Consider the following 11,338-nt stretch of genomic DNA (forward strand, 5'->3'; position numbering starts at 1 on the left):
ATCCGCAAATACTGAGATTGAGCTCTTTATCCCATCCTCCAGATCATTTATGAATAAATTATTAGGTTTGGACCCAGGACAGAACCCTGAGGGACCCCAATTTCCACACTGGACCATTCTAAATACTCTCCATTTATCACTACCCTCTGAACTCGCCTTTGTAGCCAGTTTTCAATCCAGGTACTCACATTTTGGTCCATGCCGACATACCTTAGCTTGCACAGTAAACGTTTGTGGGGAAATGTATCAAATGCCTTTTCAAATTCCATATACACTACATCAGCGGGCCTTCTTTCATCTAGATGGCAGCTCACCTCCTCATAGAAGGTTAATAGATTTGTTTGGCAAGAATGATTTTTCATGAATTCATGCTGATTACTGCTAATGATACAATTTTCATTACTAAAATCTTGTATATAATCCCTTCCAAGAGCTTGCATACTATTCATGTTAGGCTAACTGGTCTGTAGTTCCCAGGGATATATCTTGGTCCTTTTTTAAAGATTGGTGCTAAAAAAAATCCAATCAGCTGGTACCATACCAGTCAGTACAAATTAGGAACAGCGGTCTCGCAATTACTTGACTGAGTTCCTTAACCCCCCTGGCAGTATTCCCGAGTCTGGCTCGGGGTGGTATTTCATTACCAAGAGTGGTAACCCTGAGCCAGAGTCGGGATCGTCTCGCAGGAGCCACAGGCATGGTTTACTTGTCCCTGGATCCTCTGATGCCGCAGCGCTGTGTGATCGAGCGGTGACGCCTCGCTCGATTCAGTGTCCCTGTGTGCCGCCGAGCTCCATTCCTTGTGACGTTACGACGCACGGGGGCGGAGAATGGCGCCAAATTCAAAAAAGTAAATAAACACAATACATACAGTATACTGTAATCTTACAGATTACAGTACTGTATGTAAAAAATACACACACCCTTTTTCCCTAGTGGTCTGCCCAGTGTCCTGAATATACTTTTATATAAAAAAAACTGTTCTTTCTGCCTGCAAACTGTAGATTGTCCATAGAGCCCAAAAAGTGTCCCTTTATGTCAAAAGTGGTTTTAGACCAGCTCGAAAACAGAGATAATAAATTATAATCACTTGCAGAATTTATCGATAACGATTTGTGGGGAAATGACAGCAAAAATTCTGCAACTGAGCAAATTTCAGGGATTTTGAGTTGATTACATTATTGAATAATTTTTATTATAATTATATTATTATTTGTTATAATTATTTATAATTATTTTTATGATTTTGTTTTTCAAACTTTTTCATACCCGAGATGTCTACTAGACTCTTGTTCGGACAGATTTAAGTGAGTTATTCCTAAGAATTACAGGCCTACAATGTAAAACGCCAAATTTTCTTGCAAAATAATGGTACCGCTTTGAGCACCTAAAATCTGAAATAATCATACCGCCAGGGAAGTTAAGGACCCTTGGGTGCAAGCCATCTGGTCCCGGTGACTTATTTTTGTTAAGTTTTTCAAGTAATTTCAAATTTTATCCTCTGTTAACCATGAGAGTGCTTCCTGTGTCATGTCATGAGAATAAACACAGTTTTGGTTACTGAAGCCCCCGTTTCCCTCATGAAGACTGAGAAGAATACATTCAAAACCTTTGCCATCTCACCATCCTTTGTAACCAGATTCTATCCTCCTTCTTTTAGCATTTATGTACTTAAAGAATTTCTTTTTTTTACTCTCCTCCGCTATGTGCCTTTAGTTTTCCAACTTAGCAGCCCTAGTTACACCCTTACATTGACCCCTCAGCCCTGTATTTTTTGAAGGCCTTCTCTTTTGCTTTTATATAATTGTTATGTTGCTGTTAAGCCACTCAGCGCTTTTAATATTTTAAATAAAATGTATTACCCTTTGGGAATATTCTTATTTAATATGCTCCTAAAGCACACCAATTTTTCCTCTGTGTTCTTTGGGCCAGATTCACAGAAGAGATACGACGGCGTATCTCTGTGATCCGCCCATCCTAACTATGCGACTGATACACAGGGCCGGATTAACAATGGGGCTGATGGAGCTGCAGCTCCATGCCCCTTTCTCAAGATAGGCCCATTTGCCCAAAAAAAAAAAAAAAAAAAAAAAAACATTTTTTTTTTTTAAGATTTTTTTTTTCTAAGATCGAATTTGGGGGGTTGTAGCTCGATGACCAGAGGTCACAGAAACCCCACATTTGGGGGTAGGCATGTGAAGAGCTACCCCACAACTGGTTAAAATATGGGACAGCTATCATTTATGGTTCCGGAGATACGGGCCTGCTTGCACAGCCTGTCAGAAGCTACATTCAGAGCGGCCAATATAAATACAAGCTGACACACTACAGCAGACTGATAGGATCACAGGGCTTATAATAATTATTTGTATATTACTCATGGTAATTAACCCCTTGCCACCCAGGCCAATTCTGACACTTCTCTACTACATGTAAAAATCATCATTTGTTTTTTGCTAGAAAATTACTCTATGGTGGTCTTTGCACTTTTTATGTTGCATGGTACAGAGCTGCACGATTCTGGCTAAAATGAGAATTGCAATTTTTTTGCTTAGAAGATAGATCACGATTCTCTCACGATTGTTGCGGCGTAACATCATCTTTCACATTAAAACAACAACAAAAAAAAATGGGCTAACTTCACTGTTTTGTTTTTATGGTTTTTATTATTCATTGAAGTGGGAAAATGCAGTGTGACATAACATATTGCAGCAATAGCCATTGTATTCCCTAGAGTCTCTGCTAATATATATATATAATGTTTGGCGGTTCCAAGTAATTTTCTAGCAAATAATATTGCTTTCTAACTTAAGAAACAAGTGTTGGACTTTAAGTGGTTAAATTTAGTTACAATGTTAGTTAGTTACAATGTTTCATTTTGTTTACAAACTTCGCAGACTGCCCAGATTTGTTCATTACACACAGAAGTGTATCCCTTTGATCTAAGAAGGAAGCCTTAGTTACAATATTTTGTGTTAAAAACTTGGCAGACTGCCCAGATATTTTCTTTTGACAGCTGAAAGTCTCTCCACTTGTTATATGAAAGAATCAGCAAACTCTGCATTGAAGATCGTCAGGGGGGTTGAATCGAGATCACGATTTTTTTAACGATTAATTGTGCAGCTCTAGCACGGTATTTGCGCAGCAATTTTTCAAACATGTTTTTTTGGAAAAAAATGTTTCATTCATTAAAAAAACAGTTAGTTAGTTAAGTTAGCACAATTTTTTTTGGTATCCTAAGCGATGCTTTACATTTTTTTAGGTTACATGTTTAGAGTTACAGAGGAGGTCTAGTACTAGAATTATTGTTCTCGCTCTAACGATCGTGGCGTATGTAACCTGTGTGTATCTGGCTCTGATACTACCAGTGCCTACCCAGCCACTGACTAGTATCTCTCCCCAGCCTGTCCCCACACACCCTCTCACCTGCTGACCTGTGGATGGGGGAATCACTCCTGCAGTGTTATTGTGTTCTGCCAGTGCGTACAATAATCAGTGTTACTAACTTTAGCTGGCAGCACTGATTGTTTTAAGAAAAAAAAACAGGCTGGTTGTACTCAAGTTGATTAATAGATTGACTTGTGTAAAACCAGCTAGCCCATACATAGATTGACTATGGCTGGTCTCTGCATAATTGGCGTAATTTCAATCCATGTATGACCCGCTTAACCACTACTCAGTCCCTAAATATCCTTCCACTCCTGTACATAGTGCTCACTGTCATACTCTCCACACTCCTCTCCTGTACATAGTGCCCACTGTCATACTCTCCACACTTCTCTCTTATACATAGTACCCACTGTCATACCCTATACACTCCTCTCCTGTACATAGTGCCCACTGTCATACCCTCCACACTCCTCTCCTATACATAGCACCCACTGTCATACCCTTCACACTCCTCTCCTGTACATAGTGCCTGCTGTCATACACTTCTCTCCTGTACTTAGTGCCCACTGTCGCACCCTCCACACTCCTCTCCTGTACATACTGCTCACTGTCATACCCTCCACACTCCTCTCCTATACATAGTGCCCACTGTCATACCCTCTACACTCCTCTCCTATACATAGTGTTCACTGTCATACCCTCCACACTCCTCTCCTATACATAGAGTCCACTATCATACCGTCTACATTCCTCTCCTGTACATACTGCCCACTGTCATACCCTCCACACTCCTCTCCTGTACATACTGCCCCATCATACCCTCCACACTTCTCTCTGGTACGTACTACCCTCTGTCATACCCCCTCACTCTTCCTGTACATACTGCCCATTGTCATACCCTTCACACTCCTCTCCTGTACATAGTGCTTTTTTCCGTACCCTTTGTACTCCTCTCCTGTACATAGTGCCCACTGTTAGACCCTCCACATTCCTCTCCCTCACCTGCACATACTTCCCACTTATATACCGTTCATACTCCTCCCCTATGTCGCTTACCCACAAAAACAGTTCTTTAAAATCATACTGAATATCCTCAATGTTACCAGCTCTAGAATGGACACACTTTTGTTAGTTCAACTAAAGGAAATATCAGTTCTCATATTTGTTCTGCCCCATTATTAGTACTCATTTAATTTTGTGATTACTACTATGATGTATAGAGGAACATCGGGGATCTCAGCTACTCTAAATATAGCACTTATATAAAAAAGTGGCCCTGAAAATATTTTTTAAATGTTGGCAACTGTGCACTTAGGCACTGCCCAAGGGCCACCGTCCACCGGGTCAGGAGGGGGCCCCATGAGAGGCTCCTGGGATCCTGTGATAATAAAGCGGTAGTAAACTTTCCTGACATTACTACTTTTTAGAGGCCCTGGGGTAGGTTATGCCACAACGTACAAGTATGCACAGCATATTAGCACATTAGTGTACACTTCAGATTTCAGACTGAGCCTTCCAGTGCTGCGATGAATCAGGCGAGGCCTGGACACTTCCATCTTCACCCGGTCTTCCTTCTGGGTTCTGTGCCTTTGGTCACTTGCCTTGGCTGGGCTGTGTTCATGTCATTCCCACGCATTTATTTATTATTTATTACACCCCATTCACACCTCCGTGACAAAAAGACCGACGCCGGCCGCTCGTGCCGCTGGAGGGGAGAATTCCCATTGCTGTCTATGAGATGGTTCACATCTCATAGACGCTGTACACCTGCGGCATGAAAAAAAGTCCCGGACCCTTTTTTTCAGGCGGCATTGGTGTTCGGCCATACAAAGCAATAGGAAGGATTTGTAAAAAAAAAGTTACACTATTCGCGGCAAAATACGCCGCGTACGCGACGTTACTTGTCGCGGAGGTGTGAATGCAGCCTAAAAGGCCCCACCAAAATCCTCAGCACCAGGCCCATGATGTTCTTAATCTGGCCCTGCTGATACATAGAATCAGTTACGCATAGATAGCCATAAGATCTGACAGGTGTAATTGACTTACACCGTCGGATCTTAGGATGTAATTCTAGGCCGGCCGATAGGTGGCGATTCCATAGCAGTCGGCGTAGAATATGCAAATGACTAGCTACGGCGATCCACAAAGATCCGCGCGTTCGTCGCAATCCCGTAAGTCGTCGCTAGTCATTTTTACCCGTCGCAAAGTTACACCTGCTTTAACATGGCTTATCTTTAGATCAGCCATGTTAAAGTATGGCCGTCGTTCCCGCGTCAAATTTTGAAACGCCGTAACGCACGTCGCATTTCAAAAAAAACGTCTGGGCGCCGTAATTTCGCGCAGTGCACCTCGGGAAATTTCCTAACGAAGCATGCACAGAACGTTCGGCGCGGCAACGCGCCTAATTTAAATGGTGCCCGCCCCATTTGAATTAGGCGGGCTTGCGCCGAGTGCATTTACGTTACACCGCCGCAAGTTTACAGGTAAGAGCTTTGTGAATCAGGCACTTATGCTGTAAACCTGCGGCGGTGTAACATAAATGGGATATGTTACGCCGCCGCGGAGTAACGTAAGTGTCTGTGAATCTGGCCCACTGGGCCAGATCCTCAAAAGGGATACGCCGGCGTATCTACTGATACACCGTCGTATCCCTGTTTCTATCTTTGGAACTGATCCACAGAATCAGTTTCCAAGAGATAGACAGAAGATCCGGCATGTGTAAGAGACTTACACTGCCGGATCTTAGGATGCAGTACCGCATCCGCCGCTGAGGGCATTTTGCGTCGAAATGCCGCTTCGGGTATGCAAATTAGCACTTACGGAGATCCACGAAGCTTTTACGCTTTGTTTTTTCTCCGTAAGTATTAAGTTGCATGTGTAAAATTAGGGCTGCTTTTACAAAGTGTAAACTATTTACACCTTGTAAAAGTAGACCCTTCTGTCCGCCGTATCTTTTTTTTCCCCGACGCAACTTTATTGACCCGACGCGATCCACAAAGCTCGGCGTAACGTAATTTTGCGCTATGCACGTCGGGAAAATTACGTCACGAGCATGCGCAGTACGGCCGGCGCGGGAGCGCGCCTAATTTAAATGGGAATCGCCCCCATTTGAAGAGGAACGCCTTGCGCCGGCGGAATTTAGGTTACACAGCCGAAAATTTCTAGGTAAGTGCTTTGTGGATCGGGCACTTAGGTAGAAATTTTAAGGCAGTGTAACTTAAATGGGAAATTTTACGTTACGCCGGCTCTTTGTGGATCTGGCCCTTTGTTCCTAGGATTTTATCCCATTTAGTATCTTCTAGCAAGGAGCGTAGTTTCTGGAAGTTGTTTTTCTTTTTTATTTAGTGTCTTTGTATTCCCCTTATGTTTCCTATTTGTGTGATTTATGCTGAAACAAATTGACCTGTGATCGCTGTTTCATAAGTTGCCCCGTATTTCTACATCAGCAATCAAGTCTGTATTGTTTGGAATCAGTAGATCCAGTAACACATTGTTTCTTGATGGTGAATTTACCATCTGAGCTATTACATTGTCCTGTAAGACATTTAGGAAATGACGAGCCTTAGACAAATACGCAATTCCTTCCACCATTTATATACTCACAAAAAACAGCATGGGGTCCCCCCAAAATCGATACCAGGCCCCTTTAAGGAGAACTCCACACCAAAAAAAAAAAACAGCGTGGTCCCTTTAAAAAAATGTTTTAAAAAAATTGGCGTGGGGTCCCCCCAAAATCCATACCAGACCCTTACCCAAGCATGCATGGAAAGAGAGGGGATGAGCGTGCCCCCCCCCCCCAGTGAAACATACTAGGGGCCCCCAGATCCTGCTCCCCAAGTGGCCCTACTCACTTCTGATGCCATGAGACCTCAGATGGGGCGGGGTCATCCAGTTACATCAGTGGGTTGCCCCGCCATTACCTATATAAGAGCTGTCAAAGCAAAATGACAGCAGTCGCCGTGAAGCCTCCCATGGTGGCAGAGTTTTTCCTATTTTTCGGGTGGCGTGATTGACAATGGATTTACATCGCTGGATACTTTTTTTTTTAAATACAGGAATTGTGAAAAACTGTCTCTTGTGGTTTTTACTTTTTGACACTTTTTTGGGGGAAAGGGTAGGGGTACAATGTACCCGATACCCATTCACATTGGGGGGTGGGACCTGGGAGACACCTTGTTAAAGAGGGCTTCCAGTTTATGATAAGCCCCCCTGCCCCAAAGCACCCACCACCCTATGTTGAGGGCATGTGGCCTGGTATAGTTCAGGGGGGGCGCTTGCTCATCCCCATCCTATCCTGACCTCCGGGCTGCATACTTAAATAAGTGTCTAGTATGGATTATGGGGGGCCCCATGCCAATTGTTACATAGTTACATAGTTAGTCAGGTTGAAAAAAGACACAAGTCCATCCAGTTCAACCACAAAAAATAAAAAAAAAAAAATAAAAAACACAGTGAAATCCTATACACCCAACTCCATACCCACAGTTGATCCAGAGGAAGGCAAAAAAACCCAGCAGAGCATGATCCAATTTGCTACAGCAGGGGAAAAAATTCCTTCCTGATCCCCCGAGAGGCAATCGGATTTACCCTGGATCAACTTTACCTACAAATCTTAGTACTCAGTTATATTCTGTACATTTAGGAAATAATCCAGGCCTTTCTTAAAGCAATCTACTGAGCTGGCCAGAACCACCTCTGGAGGGAGTCTGTTCCACATTTTCACAGCTCTTACTGTGAAAAAACCTTTCCGTATTTGGAGGTGAAATCTCTTTTCCTCTAGATGTAAAGAGTGCCCCCTTGTCCTCAGTGTTGACCGTAAAGTGAATAATTCAACACCAAGTTCACTGTATGGACCTCTTATATATTTTTACATGTTGATCATATACCCCCTTATTCTCCTCTTCTCAAGAGTGAATAAATTCTTTAAATTTTTGTTGTGGACTTCCACTCAAAATCCATACCAGACCCAAAGGATCTGGTATAGACTGGGGGGACCCCACGCCGTTTTTTTCATTGACCTTTCATCTATATTGCCGGGAGTGAGCAATACATTACAGCCGCAAGCAAGTTTAAATGACATTTTTTCCTTTAGAAATTTCATTATAGCTGAGGCACTATTCTACACATTGTAAGGACAGACTAAGAGGACCCCCCAGGCACACTATTTAAAGGAATATTTCTATATTTATTGTTTCACCTTAAGCATTAATAAAATCACTGCTCCTGAAAAAACATATTTTTTTAAAACTTTTTTTTGCATTGATACATGTCCCCTATGGCAGGACCCGGGTCCCCATACAATTTTCATGGCAATAACTTGCATATACGCCTTTAAAATGAGAACTTTGATTTTTAATGTTCATGTCCTATAGACTTTAATAGGGTTTGCATGTTCGCTAGAACATTTTGCCTGTTCGAGGTGTTCTGGTGCAAACCAAACCGGGGGAGGGGGCCCATTCATTATTTTAAAGTGGTTGTAAACCCCATCGGGGAAGTTACACCTACAGGTAAGCCTACATTTAGGCTTACCTGTAGGTGCTTGCAATATCTCCGAGACCTACATGGTCTTGGAGATATTTGCAATTTCCCTGAGCGCCGCCGCCTTCTGAGCATGCGCCGTCTTGAAAGGACACTCTGTGCCTGTTCGAGGTGTTCTGGTGCAAACCAAACCGGGGGAGGGGGCCCATTCATTATTTTAAAGTGGTTGTAAACCCCATCGGGGAAGTTACACCTACAGGTAAGCCTAGATTTAGGCTTACCTGTAGGTGCTTGCAATATCTCCGAGACCTACATGGTCTTGGAGATATTTGCAATTTCCCTGAGCGCCGCCGCCTTCTGAGCATGCGCCGTCTTGAAAGGACACTCTGTGCTGTTTCAAGCAGGGGTCATGACGTGAAAAGCGGTTCCTGTGCACATGCACGCAGTGACATCATCGCCGCTCTGGCCAATCACAGCGCTGGAGCAGCAATACCCGGAAGTAACCAAACCGGGAGAGATGTCGCCATTGGACGGGGGCACGAGGACCACTGCGAGGTCTTCGATCTAAGGCAGTGGTTCTCAACCTGGGGGTCAAATGATGATTTGACAGGGGTCACCAAATCCTGGGCTGTTCCTGGCTCTCCCAGCATTTTTGCGGCCGCCCAGCAGGGCTGTCCCTGGAGCCCGCAGCCGCCCACTCGGCCTCTTCGCATCCACCCATTCAGTTCACGGCTTGTTTGGGGGGCGGAGACTAGAGGTCAGCTTACTGGTGAGGAATGTGAAGTGGGAGGGGCTGGAGGAGACCCTATCTCCTGATTTCCACATAGGTGTCACTGCTATGAGACACCATAAAGTCGGAGACACAGTGAAGCCGGAGACACAGTGAGTAACACTACCTGTGATTAGAGTTGCCATTAAAAGGCCCCACTACAGTTCTCAGATCAGCAGATGACCTTGATCAAGAGCACCTAAGTTGGCTGATCAGAACTCCCCCCAAGCATTTCCACTGATCCCAACTCCCCGCCAGCACTGCCACTCATCCCACCCCCCCCCACCAATGAGTAAGAGAAGGAATAAAAATAGAGAATACATGGAAGAGAGAGGAAAAAGGGGGAGAAACAAAGAAAAAGGGGGAGAAAGAACAAGAAAGACAGCAAGAGAGAGGGATGAGGGGGGAAAAAAGAGAAGTTAGGATAGAGAGAGATAAAGGGGAAAGAAAGGAGAACAAAGAGAGAGTGGTACATCCTAAAATGTCCCATAAGGGGGTTCAATACTGTATGAGTTTAAGGGACTCAGGGAGCGCAAAATACTTGTCTTGCCTTGGGTGCCGACAACCAACGCTACGAAAATACTTTTACTGTTCGGGGTCCCCACAACTTGGGAAATTTTATCAAGGGGTCACGGCACTAGAAGGTTGAGAACCACTGATCTAAGGTAAGTAATTCATAATGAGCTAGTATGCTAGTCATACTAGCTCATTACGCCTTTGTCTTTCAGGTTTAAGGAAAAAAAAAATCCGGGGTTTACAACCACTTTAATGATCTCATCGTATGAAGCTTTACTGGCTCATAATCTTATATACTGCATAAGTGTCATTTTGATATCCTTGTAGATAGATTAATTGAATGGGTCAAGGGTGTGTATATGCATGAAATAAATAATTTTTACTCATATATGTACAAATTGGATGTGTTATCACATGTACATATTAACCACTTCCCGTCTACGCTATACCTGAATGACGGCGACAGTGCAGACCTACAATGCCTTGAGGACATCAATAGACGTTCTCCCTATTCCTCATTCCCCACGCGTGCTTCCGAGCGTGCATCGGGGAACTTCTGTGCTGGCCGTGTTCCTTGGACACAGCCAATCACAGATCGCTGTAAATGACCAGCCACAGCGGCCATTTACAACGCGATCAGCGTGGCCAATGGGAGATGATCTCAAATGTAAACATATGAGATCATCTCTCATTGCCAGCTCTCTCTCCTTACACAGAGACCGCGTGTGAGGAGGGAGACCTGTGATTACTGTGAAGAAAAAAAGCTAAACAGTGCCCAAACAGTGCCCAATCAGTGCCAATCAATGCCACAGTGCCAATTGGGTGTCAGTCAGTGAAATCAACACTTAGTGCCCGCCTGTGCCACCTGTTCCATCTGTGCCCACCTGTACCATCTGTGATCAGTGCCCATCTGTGCTGCCTCAGTGCACATCTGTGCAATCAGTGCACATTTGCGCCACCTCATCAGTGCCCACTTGTGCCACATCATCAGTGCCCACCTGTGCCACTTCAACAGTGCCCATCGGTGCCGCTTCATCAGTGCACATCTGTGCAATCAGTGCCCATCTGTGCTGCTGTATCAGTGCCCATCTGTTCCACCTCAACATTTTTTCAAAATATTCGGTCTTTTTTTAGTTGTTGCGCAATGTATATGGAGAAATACATTTGATATGTTTACATTTTTTT

Source organism: Rana temporaria, chromosome 2 (assembly GCF_905171775.1).
Source record: "Rana temporaria chromosome 2, aRanTem1.1, whole genome shotgun sequence".
NCBI classification, from domain to species: domain Eukaryota; kingdom Metazoa; phylum Chordata; class Amphibia; order Anura; family Ranidae; genus Rana; species Rana temporaria.